At 44.4% G+C, this 22,004-nt stretch overlaps 1 long non-coding RNA gene across 1 annotated transcript in view; it reads left to right on the plus strand.

The window, feature by feature from the left end:
- The first annotated feature begins 6,124 nt into the window (after nt 1-6,124).
- LOC116445149 overlaps nt 6,125-22,004 on the plus strand; it is a 274,986-nt gene continuing 259,106 nt past the window's right edge. The window contains exon 1 of the long non-coding RNA XR_004240674.1: nt 6,125-6,591. This is a non-coding gene — a long non-coding RNA (uncharacterized LOC116445149). The remainder of the gene's footprint in view (nt 6,592-22,004) is intronic.

A 22,004-nucleotide genomic window follows, 5' to 3' on the forward strand; every position in this document is an offset into this window, starting at 1 on the left:
CACCAGTTAGTCACTTGGGGACAGGAGCTTGAGGGACTGCAATGAGATGCTCTGAGGGATGTCCTATGCCAATTATGCCATAGGGGAAGAAGAGACAGAGGGTAATGATGAGATGGGAGATGACTCTGACAATTTATTCATGCTTGCACTGCATGACACTCGTGTGAAGTTGAGACAACCTTCAGCAACACGATGTCTGACACAGAATTTGTATTGTCCCATGACCAGTGTGACCCTGCTCAGATTGCCAGATAATGTCACATCTCCAGTTGTGTAACACCACCGTGCTCTCTAGATTCCAGGTCTTTAAACATTATTGAGCTGACAGTTTGTACCCTGTGGTGGGAATTCAAACGTTGTTTATCAGTGGAAATGTTAACTATGTGTCCTTTGTTGGGAGGAAAGCAACCTGATTTCTCATATGTCCACATGTTGAAAGTAGGAACTCACTGGAGAGAAAAAAAGTGTGCCAGCAGGAAAAAAGGAAGAGCTTTCATCTTTGTGTGAGTACACAACGTGCAGGGTACACAACAGTGTTTTGGTAGATATCAGTGTTTTGTAATTCAAGGATCACATAACTGGAAAAAATTCCACTGCTGCCATAGTATTTTTCATTTACAAACAAATAAAATTTAAGTTAAACTCTGTTCATTTATTGCTTTTATTTCTCCCCACCATGTTTGTTTCCCTATTTTCTTGTATGGTAATGTGTATGTTGCCTGGTTGCTTGTTTGCTTTTATTTGAAATAACTTTGCATGTAATTTTCTGAAGTCTTGCAGAGCAGAGAGACTAGTAAATGTGTATGTCTATGCACCTTTGTGCATGTAAAAAGAATGATGGATAGTTAATAAAATGCACATCACTGGAATCCTTTCATGCTTAAGATCCCCAAACAGAAACTGTGAGTATTCAAACAAAATAGAACTTATCCAAAATGTACATATTTAGCTTAGATAATAGCAGTCCCCAGATATGTGCCTCTTTCTGCATTTGGAAATCTGTCAGGTGAAAAAAGAGCAGGATATAGTGTGAATCAGGCTGTCCTAAAAGCTTTATGTGATAGACACACTTTATGGAGTTAGTTCAATTTCTCTCACATTTCAAAAGCAGACTCAGAGCCTAGTTATCATAAGGAAAAACTCCACAAAATCATTTTTTTGTAGTCAAGGACCACAGTATTTTTAAAAAGTCAGAATACATGTTAAAAGAACAGTCTGTCCCAAGGCTTATGGTTCAGCTGTAGAAAGTTTCTTCTTGATCCACCCATCTGAAAAATTATTCCTGAAAAGTCATCCTGCATATGGGTGTTTTTGCTATTTTTCAGAGAGAAAAAGTATAAATGAGCTGTAAAGCTTGTGTTGTTCTGAACTCTTTCTCTCCTCCTTCACCAATGAGTTCATCAAACAAAATTCCACAAGAAACAAATGTTATTATGAGATTAGCAGAATGAACGCCAGAGTTCAGATACTAAACAATTTTTTTTAAAAACAGTGAGCTTAATGACGTGAAGGAAGTTGTAGTTTAAACATCAAGGTCAATTATTTCGTTAAATATTATTTAAAAGTTACTTGTCTTGAAACAAAACCAGAGCTATCCTTTCCCCAAAAATGCAAACAGATGATTCTGCCCTGTTTGTCAGCTTCACTAGATAACTTCTATTTGATCTTCAAATGAAAACAGTTTCTGTTTCAGATTTATACAACAGGCTGCCTCTAAAAAGAAAAAAGATGTTAAGGTTGGACTGCTGTTTACTTTCCCTTCTAATCCTGTGAAAAGATTTGCATAAGAAAAGCAAGTAGATTTGGGTCTAGGTTTTGCTTTCTACATCGAAAGCATGAGCGTCAGTCAGTCCTCTCTATTTATTCAGACAGAAAACGATTGTTTTGTAAGTCAGGTGAGTAAAAAATCTTTCAGTAAGTTCAGCTGGGTTCTTCTAAAAGTAAAGGACTACTTATCAAGACTAAATGGAGTTTAAGTAAATAATTATAATAGTCAAACACTGATAGCTTAAAACCTAACCACCCCAGTTCCATGTCTGTTTCCTCATATCATATACTTGCTTTAAAATAACATCCAGAACTGGTATTCCCTGGATCTTGCAAAGCAGCCCCTTGTATTTGCAGACAGCCTTCTCTCAATTCCTAACAGGATCAGTGTCATGGGGGACTTCAGTGAGCAAAGCAGTGCTGGGTGGTGGTGGGGAGCTCTGGGTCTCACGATCGAGCAAGTGCTGCCAGCTCAAAGTATGACCCCTAGAGCAAACTCTGTAGAATGGGAATAGGGACTCATACCTACAAGAGTGCTGTGAAGCAGAGTAGTTTATTGTGTGCAATGTACTTGAAATTTTTTTTTTTTGGTGTACAGAAAGGCAAATTATTATTTTTTAGGAAGAGTATTAGAAGGGATGTTTTGGATCACGGGGTCAAGTTCCTTGCTGAGGGTAGTAACCAGATCTCAGAAGCTGGTTCTCAAACCAGTCAAATTTCATATTCCAGCTGCTTTGATTCCTTCATGACTGCGGAAGGCCTTTCTGGGTCCTCACCACTCTGGTGGAGTGAAGGTGCTTTTCTTTTTCCATCTTGAATCCCTTCCTGGATAGTTTGTACTAATTCTTTCTCATATTTTATTTGGGAGAACGGGAGGGAAACTGTCTCACAATTTTCAGATTCATTTGAATTTTTCTCTAAGCCCCAGACACCTGGTGGAAAGACGCCAGCAATGCTGTAGGCTGGTTCGATGTACCAATAAAAATAAAATTAAATTAAAAAAAAACAACCCTCATGTAAGAAAAGCGCCATTCTTAGAAAGCCTCCAGCGTTCCAGCTAGAGCACAAACAGCTGCTTATTTGGGACTCTTCTCGGGTAAATCGACAGCCCTGGGCCAAAGGGGCCGCAGGTCTTGTGGTCTCGCACAAACCCAGACCCCCCCCTGGTGGGGAACACACAGGGGAGAGGGGAAAGAACGAGTAAGGAGAGGGAATCATCCTCAAACAGCGGCTGAAACTTCGCCTGAGGAGGGCCGACGCTCCGCTGGGTCGAGCTAAGGCGGAGAAACCTCCGCGGGACGCAGGTCCCCGCCCGGGTTCGGCCCCGCGCCCCCCGCCCGCCCCGCCGGGCTCAGCCCCGCGGCCCCGGGCTCCGCCGCACGGAGAAGGCAGCGGGGCTCGGCGGGGAGGGAGATCGCTGTGTTTGCCTCTTGACTCGGGTTTCCCACCGCCCAGGGAATAAGCGCCTTTATTGGAGCTGCGCTCCCCAGGGCTGGGGGTGATTTTTCGTTTGTTTGGTTTTGACCTTCTTCCTCCGCTGCCTCCCGCAGGCCCGTCCCCGCAGCGGCGGCCCCCAGGGCGGACGGGGCAGCGCACTGCCACCTGTCCCCGGGCGACCCTCGGGCATGAAGAGAAGCAGCCTGTGGGGCTGAAACGGTGGCGAGCGGGAGGGATTCGGGGGCTCTTCGCCGGGATATGGGACAGAGGCAGCGGTCCGTGTCCCTCGGCGACCTGTGAAGGCAGTGCGTGCCCCCCGTGGAAATGCGGTGTGGCAGCAGCTCTCCGCCGGCACGCGGGGCACGGGCTGCTGCGGAGGGGCGCGGGGTGGAGCCAGGGCCAGGTGTGCCATCGGGAAATACCATCTCCAGCCGCGGATCGAAGAGCTTCCAGGCCATGGCTACACGGCTCGACAGGGGAGCAAACAGCCCGTCCCCATCCCCCCTCGACAACTACAGCCCCCGCAGCCTCCCAGTCCAGTAAGGCTGAAGCAGCAACCACCAAACGCCCTCGAAAAGACCCTGCCGGACCTCTGAAATCCCAAAGAAAACTGAACACCAAAGTGGGAGCGAGCCAACAAGGCCCACCAGCGAGCCCCCCCGAAACGGGGGACGAGCTGGTCCGCGCCGCCAGCACAGGCGCAGCGTTGCCAGCCCGTGGCTGGCCGCAGGGGGCCCGGCGCCCGGGGGACCACCCTCACCCTCCAACGCCGACTGCTAGTTCCTAATTCCTACGAATTCAACCACATTCCCCCAGGGATAACGGGGGCGGAATGGGGTTTAACCCCCCGAGTTCAATTGCAGTGAAACCACAAGGAAACAGACGCAGGCGAAGGGCAGAGAGCGCGCTCACTGCCGTGTTGCTACCGCAAAACTTGCGGGGGATCGGGGCGCCTCGCACAACGACGGGAAGCAAAGGGAGAGCCTCTCCCGAGGGCTCCAAGCGAGGAGAGAGGAGCCGAAGTAAAGGGGCTTTTCCCGGGAAGCCGGGGCGGGAGCGGCCGGCTGTGCGGGACCAGCCCCCGGTGCGCACCTTCCGCCCCCGCGCAGCTCCGCCGGGACCTGCGCTGCTTTTACACGGGCGATCGCGCCTGGCCGGCTCGCATCGAGCAAGAGCCTTTCCGGGAACAGGCTACTAAGAGCAGCGAGAGCAGGAGAGGGAGAGTGGGTATGAAATAAAAGGCTAAAGAAACAGTGCGATTTTGGGACTAAGACCAAATCCTAACGTGTTACATAAAAGCCACGGGCGGTTCTTATCAGCAAGCCCGTCCTGAAGAGCAACAATCCCCAGGAGCGGCTCCAAAACAACCCTGTTAAAGGAACAATTGTGAAATGCCAACTTCCCACCAGAGTATGAACAGCAGGAGCCGGGCATGTCCTGTCTATAACCGGGCTTCTGACAACCGACAGAGAGGGGAGGGGACGGAGGGGGATCCTCTCTTGACAAGATTTATCAAGAAACATTTAACTGGGCTTTAATCATATTAGCAAGAGCCCAATTAGGGCTGAGAGCGAAGCGAGGCGGCCGGCGGGCTGGGGAGAGGAGGAGGAGCAAGCGATGGAGTCACTCGAGGATAAAGTCCTTTCATCAGGCTGCGCTCTCGGCAAGCAGAGGAGTGCGAATAATCAGTGCCCTTCACTGGGGGGACGGGGGAGGGAGCGGCTGGGGAATGTGTGTAAAGGATCATTAAGGACAGGCAGAAGGGGGTTTTTGTTGTTGTTGTTTTTAATTATTAGGTTATTAAGGTGGTGTCTGTGGGTTCCCTCGGGCGCTGTTCTCAGGGACGGAGCGGGGATGAAGCGAAGGGGTTCGGAGGCACCTGCTGCACTGCGACAACCTGATCTGCGTGTGCGAATAAGGCTCTCCCTCCCGGGGCAAAGAGGGGCTCCGTCCCTCCCACCCCGCCTCACATCACCGAGGGAGAATTTCCTTAAAAGCCCTTTCCCCGGGTCTCCTCTCCCTGATGTCGAGCCCTTCCCCGGCGCATCCCACCACCCAGCGCGGCTCCTCGTGGGGAGCGCGGCGCCCCACCGCCCCCGGCGGAGCCCAGCCCGGTGGCCAGGGCTCGTCGAAAGCCCCAGGGGAAGCGCTGCGCTGGGAACGCCCAGGTCAGGGGCAGAGGGCAGAAGATGTCCTCCCGGGGTTCAAACTCTCCGTGCTTTCGCGTGGGCAACCTTCCCTGTCCTTAGGGACTCGCTCGCTCCAGCTGTAGGGGATGGGGAGGGCGGAGAGCAAAGAAATAAAGAAAAACTAAAGATGACAGGTGGGAGCAAAGGAAGAGGCTGTGGATAAGCCCATGAACCCCCCCCTCCCCGGGTTACACCACCTCGGGGACACGGCGGTGGGAGCGCGGCAGCGGCCGTGACCCTGCCTGTGGCTTTCGAGACATCGCCAGCAGCTGCCGACAGCTGCCCCCGATGATTTCCTGCCCCTCCCCGCGGCCAGGAGAAGGGAGATAAGGCTGTTGGGCAGCGAGGCACCTTTCGCCCAAGAGGAGCCGGATCTTTGCGCCGCGGGGCAGAGGATGCTGTCTTTTTTTTTTTTTTAACAGGGCAGGGCCCGAGTGGGGTTTGCCATTCGCACCGACGAGCATCCCCACTGTCGGAAGCCATCTGCCCCGTGCCTGGAGCGTAGGGGCTTTCGCCCCCCACGACCCCCTCCGCCTCTTCCCCGCGCCCTGGGCCGCCTCGGGGACGCGCGGCCCGGGGGGCAGCGCCTCCCCCCCCGCCCCGTGCCCTTTGCGTGACCGTGCCCCCGGCGCACCATCCCTGTCCCACGCTTACCTTTCCGGCCCGGCCGCGAGGGGCTGCCCCCCCCCGCTCCCGCCCCCCGCCCCGTCTCCGCCATCCCCGCCGCAGGGGTGTCGCACGCCGCCGCGCCGGCACAGCCTCGGCTCTCGCCTTGCGCGCACTCGGCTGGCGCTGGCAGCCCCGCCGGGTTCATCCGAGGACAGCGGCGGCTCCGCGCCGCGGCTCGTCTGGCTGCCAACGCCGCGGCGAGGCTGACGCTGCCGTGGCCGGGGGTGACTCACGGCGGCCCGCGGCAGCCGCCGGGTAGCGGATCCGACAGTCGAGCGGGGAGCGGGCACGTCGCGGGCCCGCTCCTCGCCCCCTTCCCCGGGAACCGTGGGCCACCCCTCGCACCCATGCCCCCTCCCCGGCCCCCTCCGCTTCTGCCAAGTGGAATAAACTCCCGGGTTTCCGGCAAATATTCACCCTTCCGACACCGAACGGGAGGCCGCCCCCCTCCCGGCCGGCTCCCCTGTCGGAGGCGGGCCGGGGTCCGTCCCCGCGGCCGGCAGCGCTCCCGGCGGCACCCGCCCCCAACGTAAGTGACCGTCGGACGCGGGAGGGGGTGGCCGTGCCTCGCGCCCCTTTCCCGGCGGGGCTGCGCTCCGGAGCCAGGGCTGGTGCGGGCGGGCGGGCCGGGGCTGGGCCGACCCCCGGCCGTGGCCCCCAGTGCAGCCCGGGCGATGTGCCCCGCGCTGTCCCCGAGGTGCGCCCGGCGTGTGCCCAGGGGACAGCCGCCCGCCCTCACACGGACAAAGGCAAACACAGCCCAGAGCCCGCTTAACGCGGGGCGGGGAGGGGATGCGGGGCGCAGACCGGGACAGGGACCCGGAGTCCGAGTGACGGGCAGCGTCGGTGTCATCACCGTTGTGCTCTGCCCTGCTCGGCAAACACGCGGCAGGGTTTTAGCTGCCTGTGGTTTCCATGGAGTCCTCCTGGCACGTCCCAGCAAAAACGTATGGGAGACGTCTTCATGGCGGGTCTACAGCGGGTCTCCCACATTTGATCAGACCTCCCAGGTGGAGTCTTTTCAGATTCTTTACACTGCGTAGCTCAGCACCAGCAGTGCTTTTGAGAAACATACTTTGTGTATGACATCCCTGTTTTGAAACAGAATTTTGAAGTGAAGTTGTAGCAACACACATCTTTCAGTCCAAGCTGTCAGCTGGACGCATAGTTTTAAAACCAGTGGCTCCCTAAAATGAAGAGATTATTAAAAGTTCATTTATTGAGAAGCTCAAGCCACAAAGGTAATGGTAATGAGTGCTACATACTCTGCATATACGCTCAAGTTTCGGATGTAGGATGAAGGCATGAAGTCGGGCCTGTACTTAAAAATACTCTAAAGCTACTTGTCAGAAATGTGCTAAAATGATAAGCCGTGGATTTAGTGACATGGATTATGTTGTCAGTGCTTCAACCTTAAGTTCATCTTTAAGTCCAAATTTCAGCCCTTTGAGAAAAGACAGGAGGAGGAGGAGGAGGAAGAGACTATTATAATTGAAATGCTGACATTGCTAACCATGGTAGTTTGAATTCACTACTATAATAAGACCTCAGCTAGCAGCCTAATCCCAAAGACGTGATGTTATCCAGTAATAATGTAATCAGTTTTCTGGCTGTAACATAGGAGACTGGGAATTGCTTTATTTTATTGATATTTTTGGCCAAAATGTAAAAAAAAAAAAAAAAAAAAAACCAAAAAACTATAAGATGCCAGGATTGAGGCAGAAGAGCTACCTTTGCTATTTTAAATAATAAACCAAAGTTCTTCATGAACATTTTTCACTTCAGTGCAGTTTTACAAAAGCATACTTAAAAAGGGCAGCTAGTGAAAATGCAAGCTTTCAACCTAGGAATTGGAGGACAGAAAGGCCCAAGGGTGTAACATTGTTAAAAGTTTTCAGAGAGGTCCCAAAAGCACAAGGTTCACTTTACAAAATAGAAATTTTCTCCTGGGTAATCTCTGAATGAGTTTGCATTGATTTGCAGCTGCAAATTTAAAGGAAAAAGAGGGAAAGAAAATAAATGAAAAAGACAAATGCCCTGTTAGTAAACTATGCTGCAACCATTAAGAAAATTGTGTCAGATACATGAAAAATTGGAAGCTTCTGAGTTTATATATTCAGGATTCTCCATCCCTCATACCTTTCTTTAATACTTATTTTTAAGGAATAGACATTCTGATAATTTTTTAGGCATCTGGCTCTCAAATTAGAAATAACAGCAGAAGTGAATTAACTTGTAAGGTGCATGTGCCAGAGGAACCTTATTAGTGAAATAGTCCATAGAGGGTTAGTCAGTGTTGTTAGTAAGGTCAGAATTTCAGCCACTTTGAAAGTTTTTTTGTTGCAGAAAATTACAAGTATAGGCCATATTATCCCCCTAATTCAGATTTAGAATTTGCTTTTGCTCTTGATGGTGTTCTGCCTGTTTAACCTTAACAAAAATTCACTGTGGTCAGTGGGACTCTTTGGGTTGGGGCCATGTATTCTTTGAAGGAGCAAATCTTAAGTTTCTCCATGTTGCTAGGAAGCATAGCAGTATCAAGACAAAGACGTGAAAGCATGTGAAGACAATGAAAACAAAGTAATGAGTATAGCCAAATCATAACTGCCTTTAACAGAGTGGCTTGTAAATAACAGAGCCCTGCAAGAATACTTGGGTGTGTCTGAGTCAACCCATTCTGAAAACCATATGATATGCAGCTGCAGAAACTACACAAATTCTTGAAAAACTGTCAACAAAACTTGAAATTTCTTGAAAATCATGTTTCCAAATAAAAGCACTGTTCTGCATGTACGTATACCACATGTTGTCCAGTAACTCTTGAAAAGTAGGCTAAAACTGCTACAGTGACTACTTTGTTCATCTGATCTTCTTAAGGCAACATTAACCCTCTTAAAACTTGCCATTTAACAAAGCATTATTATAAGTATTACAACCATTTGTGAATGTGTGTAGTCTGGGCTGTGGAAAATCAGTGGTTGGCATTCACTGTCAGGCTTACATCCAAAAACATACAAGTTAATTTGCACTACATGACCATTGGCACTACAGAGTAATGAATTGGAAAAGGTATTTTGAGAATATTTTCCAAAGCTGCCCTTATACACTTGCTTGAAGCTAGAAAATAAATGTGATATAACGATAGTTGTTTTGGCTTTATTGTGGAAGATAATATCAGCTTGTGACTACTGACTGGATGTGAAACAAAACTTTATGGCTGTATGGATTGGATGTGGTATGTCAGCAGTCATACAGGGTACTAATGGAAGCATTGTGTATTAGTTCTGTACAAACATTCAAATGACAATTAATTACTGTTTGTCACAAGTACAAAATGGGAGACAATGAAAAATTAATTGAGAAAATTTATGTATGGATACGGAGCATGGTAGTCTGGATGCCAGCTGCCACACAGGAAATCCCCAAACCACTAACTGATGGAAATTTTAAGAACTTAACAGGTTAGGTTCCAAACAATGTTTTCAGTTTGGGTTTTTTTTGTCATTAAGCCAGGACAGAGAGATTACATTAGCCCAGTATAGACATTTTTGCTTCCTTGGTGCATTGTTCTTGAAGTCTTACCTCCTTTGTCATTACTCCCAATTGCTTAGTTTTTTATTTTTGATATAAAATGTCACCTTTTTTATTGAGAGATTGAGTATGAGAGTGGAGGTGGTGTCCTCATGTATACAGGAGGAAAAGAAGCAAGTGAAAGAGGAAAAGGGAAAGAAGAGGGTGTTTGGAGACCACAGAAGGAAGATATGAAATGTGGGGCTCGCATAAGAATGACTGGTGAGGGGATGGGACAGAAGGAGACTGGACCACTGATCGTGGAAACAGCTGTGTTTTGAGTCTGTTATTTGATCAAACTACTCCTTATTTAACATGCCATGCATTTCTCAGTGGGGATACATCTTGGAATCTGTGTGAAATGGTGAAAGATTGAGAAAGTAAAGACAGAATGAAAAAGCAAGAGGTAATTTCCTAATTTGTTTTGTTTCAATTTCTAAAGCCTGCCTAGCCCACACGTTGGGTAAGGTATGCTTAGAACACTGGAAGAAACTAAGCTGCAGCTGAAACAAAGTTGGAAAGAAATTCCAGTAATTTTAAAGATGATAAAAAATATCTGACCACCCATTCTCCCTCCTCCCTCCAGAAGGTCCAACAAAATCATCTACCCCATGGCAAATGCCTGACAACAACATGGTATGTGTATCTACTCTGAAATCAGAGTTCAGGGTATATATATGGAACTGCAACTCATATTTTGTCCCTCTGATATTGTTTACCTGGAACTTTCACACTGTTATATTTTTCTACTTTCTTTTTCACTCAATTTTCTTCTTTGCTTTTGGGACAGAAAATCCCTCATGTGGTGTGATCCAGGTTATACTGAACCATGGATGTCTCATGCAGAGCAGTATCTTATTCCACACATGACTTACTCATGTTGCAAAAGCAGGGTGAGTAATGGGTGCTGGAAGTTAGCTCTATACTGAATTTGGCATCTGGGGTTTCTGTAATAGATTCATGAAGTTCACAGACTACTGCGAGTAATTTCTTATTTTTTCTACCCCCCATTCCTGCCTTTTCCCCCCATTTCTCCAGAGATTTTATGTGGCCCTGGAGGACTTTACTACTTTGCAAAATGATGCAGAACCATATAAAAATGTTCCAAGCACGGTATAAACACACAGGGTATGTTTGTGCTGCAGAAATACCAGATTTTGACCGGACATGTTCCCACAATAGCTCTAGGACTGTGGGTCAGCATTTCGTCTTTACCAGCAGCAAGCTTTGCAATGACTGCATGCCTTAGGGATGTACTTAGTGTGTATAGAGGGGAAGTAGTGCTGGACTATTTACATTGCAAGTGGGATGATTTAGGTTGTACCCTGCAACGTCATCCTTGGATACACAGAGAGAAAAACTGATATGCCTGTGATGCTCTCAAGTACATGCTATACGCCTCCAAGTACAAGGGCAAATTTGAATTTAGTAAGAAGCTCTCCAATGTGCTAAGTTGCTGATGTAGCACTTGCAGTGAGAAGTATACTGGTCCAGATAGAACTTTTGGCAGTACACTCAGGTCAGACAAAGAGGGTCTCAGAAAGAGGTGCAAAACAAACAAACAGAAGTGCTCAAACCCACAACCAACTTATTATTTGATCTGGAAACAGAACAGAGGGGTTGCCTGTAGCTGCACTTTGTTCAAACTTCTTTTGGGCTTGTGATGTAACTTTGTGTTAGTCCACACAGCTCATGTCAGACTCTGGACTGTGCATTTTCTTACTGATGTTTCTGCAGCCTCTCAGGCTCCTGGGGCTGGTGTGCAAGGGTCTGTTTGTTCAGAGACCTCTATTCAGTGCAAAGCGGTGGTGGCAGAAGTTGCTGTTAATTGTTGCTGTATGGTTAAAGGTTGGGGGTTGCTGTTCAAGCAACTCTCCTCTGCTCTGTTCCAGTTCAAAATTAAGCCACCTAGGTGAAACTAGGGAAAACTGTTAATACAGCTAGTGCTGGATCTCAAAAGAATAGAGACAAGGAAGGTAACCAAAGTTCAGACCCAAAGGATGCATGCAGTATAGAAGTGCTGAGTCCAGTCTTGTGTCCCACTAAACAGATCACAGTCATTTGTGAAAAAGGGTCTCATGCTTTCCAGGATAAGCTGGCTGTTTAGTTTGTCTTTCTAACTAGTCAATAAAGCTCAAGCAATGTTCTAGGAGTTATCTTTGTATTAAAATTACCTTATTCCTTATGTGTCGACGTCTATATTTGGATGTGAATTGTAGGACCTTGGATCCTAAAATATTTGGAGTCCAGTTAAATTTTGACATGAGAGCAACTGCATTATTTTTCTGTTCATTTTCCTAATCTGTAAACAAGCTTTTGTGCAAGACTATTGGCACTGAAAGTCTGTTTGAAATGGACTTGTGGAAGTGCAAGAGTTCATAACCCTTCTGTTGCAGCAACTGGGAGTGCACTCTGAACACTGAGTGCCTGCTGTAGTGAGAAGTGGTGAGGTCTTCCTTAGCTACTCCTGCAGAATCCTAGGAAAGTCCAGCATTGCTGCCAGCTGCATGACAAAGGACACAGATAGTGCATACAACATCCTTCTCTAACCTTGGCCAGGAAGAATTAATAAGACACTTCATTATTAAATTAAATTCAAATTAATTTGCAAATTAATTCAAATTAAAACACTTCCTGAGGCTGAGCTTCAAACTCTTTAACCTAAGAATGGATTCAGCAGCATCTTGTGAGCTTTGGAGCTCACTAGGTTCCACTTTTACAGCAACAGAACAGTTTTCCATTGTAACCTTTACTTTCTTGTTTATTTAATATGCATGAATTACTGCTGCTGGCTCAATAGGTTAACAGTTATTTAAAGAATGGTCTGGTAAATTTTTTAGTTCATGTATGGATTATAAAATATAATATCCATCACTATATTCTCTGGTCACTCACTTTATGTTAAGATTTCATTAATATGCTTTTCTTAAATAACAAACAGATCCTGCAGAGCTGGTTAGCCATGTGAGGACCATGTGGTGTAAGCAGTTATAAATACACCAGTAAAAAACATTCCAGAGGATTATAAATCACTATAATGTTCAACTGCAGTGGGTTGGTGAATAGTATCCTTATTAACTTATTAACCACTTATCAAAATGATTTGCCTCGTACTTAGACTTAGGTTTCTGTTCAGTGTAAATTTTACATAAAGCCTGACTTTGTTTTCTTTTGCCAGACGTATTTATTTCTGAGTCAAAACTCAGTCTCTTTTGCAAAAAGGAGGAGAATCAAAGAGGCATAATAATCAGCCTAAACTCATCCAAAACACTTTTAAAAATAGCCAGCCCACCTACTGCACTGGGAGATTTTATAGTGCAGTGTACAGAAGCACAGTGTGGAGTAGCTAAGGAGCTGTGCAATATGTAAGCTTTTCAAAATGTACCCGAGGCTGTGGCTCTCTAACCAGTACCAGATCTGCCCCTGCTAGGGCATCTGCCTCTCAGACCCGCACTGCCTTACAGATTGCTGCCCACGGTGTTTAACTCTGCTTTCCATGAGAAATGGCCCTGCATGGATTTTTGTTTCTGAATCAGTGGCTCATAGTGCAGAGGTCTGTGGCAGAAAGTGGTTGAAAAGAGCGAGACGGCGTTGCTGCTCAGTCACTGGTGCGGTGGGTGGCAGTGCATCGGCATTGTCACTTGGGCTGTTACACAGATGGCCTGTATAAACTTGAGTAAAATTCTAGTGGATAGGTCTGCAAAGGGATACAGGCACCCAGCTGCGCTGTGTGGGCCTTGCTAGGCTCCATAAAACCATGCCCAGCTGTCACTCAATTTGTGAGTGTCTGAGCTCTGCCAGGGAGCAAGTTACAAACTGCTTGCAGGTTCTGGTAGGGGTCTTGGGGAAGACCTTTCCTGGACAAGCTTTCCCAGCAGAGTCCTGTGCAAAACTGTTGGAGCCTCTCCTCATACAACAGAACTGTTTCTTGGTGGATCCTGTTCTTAGCATGGTGAAATGTAAACACATGATGTATACAGACACAAATTAAATTGTTCTAATTTTCAGAGACCATTTTTAACTTCTTCCCTTCTCTTGCCTCTCCAGCAATCTTCCTCTCTCTTGTTATAAATCTCTGCTTGTGTGTTCCTCTAGCCAGTTTTTATCTGTTTTACCTTTAATTGGTACACATAGTTGGCCAGTTTACCTAGTTTCTCAATAAAGAGTTTATCGGTGAAAGAGCATTTGGCGTGTGAACAGCATACATTGCAAAAGATGCTGAAGGAGGAAGGGCAATATGGAAGTGTATTACCACACTCCAGCTTACGTCAGGTGGTCACATTGCTGTATCTGAGGGGAATCTTGCACCAAAATAAACTTTGAAGTTGACTAAAAAAAAAGGGATTTTCCCATTGTAGAATAAACAGATTGTACTATGCAGGGAAATGAGGTAAGTCAGTCTCATGGTTTTCAGCATCACTCATGCCTTGAAAGGAGAAGGATCTGGGGGACCTCTATCTAGGTACCTTCAGTACCTAAAGGGGCTGAAAAGGGAACTGGGGAGGGACTTCTTACAAGGGCATGGAGTGATAGGACAAGGAGTAATTGCTTTAAACTGATAGAAGGCAGGTTTAGATTATATATTGGGAAGAAATTCTTCACTATGAAGGTAGTGACCCTGGTTGCTCAAGGAAATTGTGGGTGCCATATCCCTGGAAGTATTCAAAGCCAGGCTGGATAGGGCTCTGAGCACCCTGGTCTAGTGATAGGTGTCTCTGCCCATGGCAGGGAGGTTGGAACTGGATATTCTTTAGGCTTCTTTCCAACCCAACCCATTCTATGGTTCTACGATTTTAAAATAGTTAACTGCCTGTCAGAAACTGCATCTTATTAATGTAAGGCATTTTGGCATTTCCTTTTTGTGTCTTTGTCAGAGAATTTGGTAAGACAGCTTTTGCTTGTTCATACTCTTCGTTCTTAAAATTTGTATATCATCAGTAAATGTTATTTTTTTGCAAAAAGAAGAGTTTGCACTTTCTTCTCTATGAAGACAGAAGTCAAGTCATCCTATTGCTTTAGATTATAATTTTCAGCTTGATTAAACGTGTCAACATGTAGACTTTTACTGCTCTTGACAACAAGGATTGTAACAGTTTACATACTAAGATTCGATAACTTATGTGTCTGTAGAAGTTGATCACTGTAGGAATGGAGTATGATATTAGGCCCTTAATACATTTTGTGAAGGTAGCAAAAAGCAGTTGATAGGGTGAGTCCAAGCTAACATATGGAATGGACCCCACTCTTTCCAAAGGGAAGGAAATTCTCTACTTCTTTATAATTTTTTGAAGACTTTTGGTGCCCTGTGGTAGAAAATATGTTCTCAGGATGAGGGTTGTCTAGACTGTGCACTCCAGATTATTGTAAGCATTTTATTCAGCTGAGAGCCGGAGCTCTGTAAATGGTTGGTGGGATTTGAAAGGACCTCAATGTGCCAGGGCAAAGAGGAACCTGCTGTAGATCTTTTGGGTCCTCTGCTGCCAAGCATATAAATATGGATAAGCATGTCCCACTGACTGCAGCAGAATTTCAAATTAATTTTTTTCAGAAGTTTTTCCAGAGTTGGGATTTTAAGCAGTTTCTGTGTTTAGCTACAGTGTACCAAAGAGTGTGTGCTCGTACAGCGAGCTTCCTTGAGCCAATGCAGAAAATCAGGGAGGTTGTTATGCAATTATTGCTGTATATCTTCCTGCTTGTAAGCCTTAATTCAACTCTGATTTTTTTGGTGTGTTTTGTTTAAATCCCTGAAAAGATGTCATTCTCTTGCTGAATGTGTTTTTCCTCTGAAACACAAGCTGTAAATACATACACAGATAATATTATGTGATTTTTTGAGTCATCTGCTTGAAGTTATGTGTTTTATGGTAGGCAAATTTAGAAAATTATCAAACCTCATAAGCTCAGACATAAAAGCTCTTTGACTCGTCTTTGCCATGGAAATTGCAAGTTTTAACATGTAAGTGTATATGTAAAAGAAAAACCCCAGAGGTAACAGACAAGTAGAATTTTGCAGAGTTATTATAGACACAGTGACATCTGGCTTTTATTGCACTTAATGATTCCTAATATTATGTGCCATTTTGTGTTATATAACCATTTATTATTAATCCTCATCTCCTCTTATAAATCAGTTTTCAATGCTCTTTTTCCCCCCAAACATATCTTGAGAGAGCATGTGGGTATACGTTTATGCCCACTAAAATAAAACTAAAGGTGTACCTCTATATTAAGAATTTTTGAAGTACTTAGAGGTGGATTCTGTGTTCCCCGTGAAATAACTGTTGTCCTAATCATTACCAGGAATTGAACCTGGAACTACAAGAGCTAGAGAATAGCTTGACAATTTGAGCTCAAAAACGCTAAATCTTCTGGCTAACAGTTGTAGGAGAGTCATGCCTTTTGTGGCTCTGGCAGAAGTTACTTGTTGGAGAGGGAATTATGCTTGTGCAACTCAAAATTATTAGTGAAATCCAAGGGAATTTGGGGGTTTGCAGGGAATGCAGAACTGGGCTCTTCCAGGAGCTTCCCAGTAAGCATGAAAGAGGTTTTTTTTGTTTGTGTGTGTGTGATGAGTAGTGAGAAATCCTAACGTCTGACAACATTCTGGCTAAGTGTGCTCTTCAGTTTTCCATTAGTGGTGGCGTAGTCCATCAGTAAATCCTTTCAGGAGTAACCATCTGGCATTTCCTAAACCCTTGTCTGTGTATCATGTAAAACTCAGTGTTACCACTCTAAAGAAAGACCTTGAAAAGTTAAATGCCATTGGAATTTGGTAATGTAGGCCACAGTGTAAACTGTGGTTAGGTTGAGCTGAGGCCTTCTTTAGAGAAAGAACCTGTAATTGATTAAATCCTGCCTCTAGCTAGATAAAAATGAGTTGAAGTAGATTAATATAAAAACAGTTAAAAGCTTCCTTGTTGTTGTGAGTTTTCAAAATTAAACTTGTCAAGAGTTTGGCAGAAAGAGCTCAAAGGCAGATCAGATCTAAACGGAGGAAAACAAACCCAGAGGAGCAAAGAGCAATGTGGACCTTCTCATTTTTTGGTTGATTTAAATGAATTTTCTAGCTGAAGGCTGTGAGCTTTAAGGTCCTTCCAACCCAAATGATTCTATAATTCTGTGACTTCCAGGCCTTCATTTAAACTTGCCAAGCCATTTTTCTCCAGACTACCATCTTCCATGATTTGTTTCTCATAGCCTTGTCTAACGCAGAAATTTCTGTATGGCTTGGCCTATCTTCTCACAGTCTTCATGAATCTTCTCTGACATTAAATGAGCATAATTATTATGAGAACATAAACCAAGGGCAAAACTCAAAAGGTAGTCTTGGATTCAGTAAGGAAGTGTCTGAGAGAGAATTGAAATTGAGACAGCACAGCCTAACAGCTAGAATGATATCAGGCTTTTTGCTGGAATCTGCTTCCATCTGTATTTTTGCACGGCATGTGACCTCTGTGTCACAGTTTGTCCTACTGCAGACACACCTGCATCTTGGTGGCAAGATGGTGCAACTTTCTGTAGTTGATATGGACATAAATTCTGCAGTCCAAATGATGCTTGAAAAGTGAGACTCATAGACTCACTCAATACTACCAAAGTTTATCAAAAAACAATGTTGATTTTACTTAGTGTCATACTGGAAAGTAATTTTAGAACATGTTTGGGCTTTGACACCCTTTCTTAATATTTTTCCCCCATATCCTTTTGTATATACCACTGGGTCATGTTAGTGACCACAGGTATGAGTCTCCATTCCATTGCATTGGTTTTATGCCAGAGTAACCCCACTGTTTTTCACAGCATAAAAGTCTGATGAAATGTGGTGAGAAATTGATCCCATACATATTCTAATCTCCGAGTGACTTAATATTTAGTGCTAAAACATTTTCAACCTTTAAAAACAACACTTCTATCAGTCATGTTACAGATTTAAAGTCTGCTGTCTCACGACTTGCCAGAACTGCAGTAAATGCTGGGAAGTGAGCATGTCCTTAATCATAGCAAACCATTTGATCCTTACATTTGACAGTCCTGTTGGACGGTCCACTAGTACTCTCATATATTGACCTCAATGTTGAAACATGTACCTTTCCCCCTCATATCTATTTTAAGATAAAAATATAGAATAATTTCCATAGATGTAGGCTATTTATTCCTTTTAAATGGTTGCAGTTACCTTTAAGTGGTAGCAGTTTGAAATCTGTATCAGACTTGGAATCTTATGGACTGAGAGATAAGTTAACAGAGACCTTGAGAAAGTAAACAAGGCAGAAGTCAGATGCAGGATGTTTCACAGGTCTGCAGGTTGTTCCTGGCTACAGAAGTAAAACGTAAGTCTGTTGTTACAACAGCATACATATTGTAAATATACATATTTCTATTATTATGTACATACATATATATATAGTCCCTCTAACTACTAACTAATCTGCTGCTTTATTTGCAATATAAGGGAAGCATTGCAGTATTTTTAGATTTTTGAATTCGAAGAGCCTATTCCTGTTAAAATTAGTTGCAAAGCTCCTGTTGATAGCAATAGGAGCCATATCATTATTTTCAATGTTCATAAGCTAACACTGCTGATAACTAACTTGGGAAACTGAGACAGACTGTAGTCCCAAAGGAGATATCATTGAGGAGGTATCAAAAGTCTGTAGATTTGAGGCTTTGCTACACCACAGATTTCCTGTATGACCTTTAGATTACCTAATATGGTTCCCCTTTGAATCTATAAACTGGGCATAGCAGCACATCCTTATATTAAAAAGAGTGATGTGCTCAGATAATGATCTGTGGCACATTTTGTGATTGGAAGAGATTTCTCATAAGACTCAGACATAAGTTTGATCTGAAACAGTTGGGTAAATAGCACCAGTAATTAATTAATTATTAGTTAATTATCTCAGTTAATTAATAACTGATAGAGTAACTGCTGTTGCTCCGACTTACTGTGTAAGGCAATCATAGAATCACAGAATGGCCTGGGAAGGGACCTTAAATTAGGGAGCTGTGAGCCTTAGTATCATGTGCTGCTCCTACTGGCACTGTAGTACCGCAGCAAAGTAATGATGCTGCAAATCAATTATGCTTCTTTTCTTGTATATATATCCAAATTGATGCAGGTTAATGAGATGTCAGTGCCTTCCAACTTGAGATATTCTATTAGTAAAACATAGTAAGTGTTTATACATTTAGACTGAGGCATATTTAAGGCAATGAAACTTGGTTTAGCCAGTAACAAAAATGGTTATGTTAAACCACATTGTCTTGTAATACTTAAGGGCTGAGGATGCATAAAGACAACTTGGTTCAGCTGACATGTGGTAACTTGTTAAGCCTTGGTAATTTCAGCTCATATAAAGGTGGAGATAAGAAATTGCTGTTGTTCCTCCTGGTATCAACATTTCTGACTATGGGAAAACAAGTCAGGCAATATAAAGGTCTTGAGAAGTTTTATACTGGTTAACAGTACTCCTCCTTCCTTTTCTCCCTTTCACTTCTTACAGATTTTAATCGGCTGAAGAAGAGAAATTCTGGTTCATGGGAAAGCTTCTTTAATTTTTTTTTTTTCTGTTGGGGGAGGTTTTGGTCAAAATTGATCTGGGAAATGAAAAGAAATTTTTCTGCCAACCAGAAATTTTGCCATAATTTCCTGCTGGAAACAGCAAACATTTATTTCTGAAATAAATGTGCTTTCTGATTCCTGCAGCTTCTCTGTTAAAATGGCATTTGACAGGTGACTCTGACTATCAGCTCTGTAGAGTAGTTGCAGAGCTACGTGCTATCAGTGGTGCTCTGGCAGCACTGCTCTGTGGGCTGACTGGAAGTCTGTTGCAGGGCTTCCAAGCTCCCAGCTGGCAATCTGTTCTTACTGTTCGGCAATCAGAAAGTCTGGAAAATACTGGGATTTCCATGTTTTCTGTACCCTTAGTAGGAAGTTACTCCTTTTACGCTCAGGGTTTCCAGAACTTCCAGCTTAGGTGGCTGAAACCATGAAAGCTTGGTGTTTTCTTTCTTTGGGACACTCTCTTGAGCAGATCTGCCTCCTGTATCCCTACTAAACTCACCTTTATTTCAAGTGAGCCACTTACACTTTTTTCTTCAGTACCAGGGTGGTGTTCTGTGCTATAGGATGCAGAAAGAAGGGCCTCCTGTCTGAGTATTTCACCCATCTCCTCTCTCTGGAGATGTACCTATCCCGCTTTTAACTAACTTGCTGGAGTAGGGGTAGCAATCCAGCTGTGGAAGAGTGGAATTTAGCGTGGGCTAATTCCTGCATGCAGTTTACCCAGCTTCTTTGGGTGTGTCCTGCATGGCTGCTAGACCACAATGGAAACTACCCACGCAGCTTCAAACAGCTAATGAGGCGACCTCGCACCCACCACACCCAGCGACTGGAAGATTCTGGCCCATCTTGCAGAATAGCACTATGCAGTTACAGCATCTGGTTCTGGCAAGTCTGCAGGCACAGTCAGTCTTTGAAACAAAAACAAAACCATGCACTGTTTCTTCCCACGTTTACATGACTAAATGCTGCAATGCACACATGTGGGCAAGAGCGGGAAGAATGCACTCCACCAGTGATTGTGAAGGGACTTTAGTGGCTCAGCACCCTGCAGGATCTGCTGCTTGAGCTGATCCACATCTTTTTCTAGCCACATCAAGGGTTTCACACATCTTAAGCAGAGTTGGCACTTGCAATGTGAAAGCTACCTAAAAGGTGTCAGATTTGGCATTCCAAATTGAAGTTTATCAGACCTTCTTACAGGCAGATTGCAATTACACCTATGCTTAAGCCCTGAATATCCATACAGTTCACCAGAGCTGCAACTCTTTTCCAAGTCTCTTTCATACAAGAGTGATATGGATCTCCTGTGGTTGACGTACAGGTACAGAAAAAATGGATTTCTTGCAATCTTGCTTGTGTTGCTACAAATATAGAACTAAGCACCTTCAACTTTTTTTATTGCCCTCATTACTCTTGGTCTGTGGACAGCTAGATGTGGCAGGAGACAGAAAATATTTTAGATGAAAGATGATAGAAGAAAGCAAGAATTGTTTTCAGTCTTCATTGGCACAGTAGGCCATTTCTGCATTTCCAACACTTTTGCAGAGGGGCTTATTCTGATACTGGGAACACCAAATGTACCTGATCTTTTATGGTTTAAGTGATCTCTGTATGAATGCATTGTGCTTGTGCAATTGCTTGTGCAAGTACCTGTGTGGGTGAACAGATTTGAGCCCATAAAGACTGTTTTGGCTCTTCAGTTCATCCTTGAAGATGTCTGCCAACCTTAGACTTTTACAGCAGGAATCTTGCGTAAGACCACATGTGCAAGAAAATCATCCATGCAACATTTAAAACCCATTGTTTCTTCCATTAGTTAAGAGGAAACACAGACTTATTTCTTACTGAATGTGTTTTTATGGCCTTCTCACAGCTTTGATGATCTTGTGGGAACATGTAATCATTAATTATTAAAAGGAAATCTAAGCTGCTCAAAGCTAAACGCATCAGTTATCTTGTTAAGGAGAAAAATATATGTGAATGGATCAGGATGATTAAATCAATGCAAGACAGCATAACCTTCTGTTGTGATTGCATGTAGGGAACCTGATAATCTTAGTTGTCTCTGTTATAAGGGAGCAAAAATGTATTTTTACACATGCATTTTATTACAAAATGAAACATGGTGCTCTAGGCACAAAGTGGGGCAAGAGAGTGTGTGCAAACACATATGTACATACTTGTGCATACACACATGTGTTCTTTTGGTACACTTCCTTCCAGATGCACTTGGAGTCCTGGCTGCTGTGAGGGTTTGGCAGCTTTCTTGTGCAGTGTGGGTGTTTATCATTCTACTGTGATTGTTCATGTTGTGATGAGTTTCCCCTTGGGTGCATTTTTCAGGCACATGTTCCTGTCAACCAAGGTCAGTGCTGCGCTAGAGAAGCAGTGCACAGGTGCTGTGTCAGACTTAGCTTCTTTCTTTTGGCTGCAGACAGTAACACTTCTTAATTTAGCTTATGATTAAACCATTGCCCTGATACAAGACCTAATAGAGTCTTTCTACATGGATTTAAAAAAAAAAAGTTCTTTACATAAACAAGGGAAGAAATGAATGATTTCATAAACATAGTCTCTCAAGACCTGACCAAGAGCCTGTTAAAATTGATGTAAGGACTCCTTGGATTTTAGCAAGCTCTGTTTCAGGCCTTTAATGCATACTTGGGTGTTTATAGTCCCAGGTGGGAGTAGCTCTTTGTTGAATAGGAGGTGGTTTCTTATTTTACTCTCACTAGGTATAGTGCTGGTGGCAGTGGGGAAAGCTCAGGGTGATGGGAGAGTTCATGACAAAGAATGATCTTTTT

This window comes from Corvus moneduloides, chromosome 6 (assembly GCF_009650955.1).
Source record: "Corvus moneduloides isolate bCorMon1 chromosome 6, bCorMon1.pri, whole genome shotgun sequence".
NCBI classification, from domain to species: domain Eukaryota; kingdom Metazoa; phylum Chordata; class Aves; order Passeriformes; family Corvidae; genus Corvus; species Corvus moneduloides.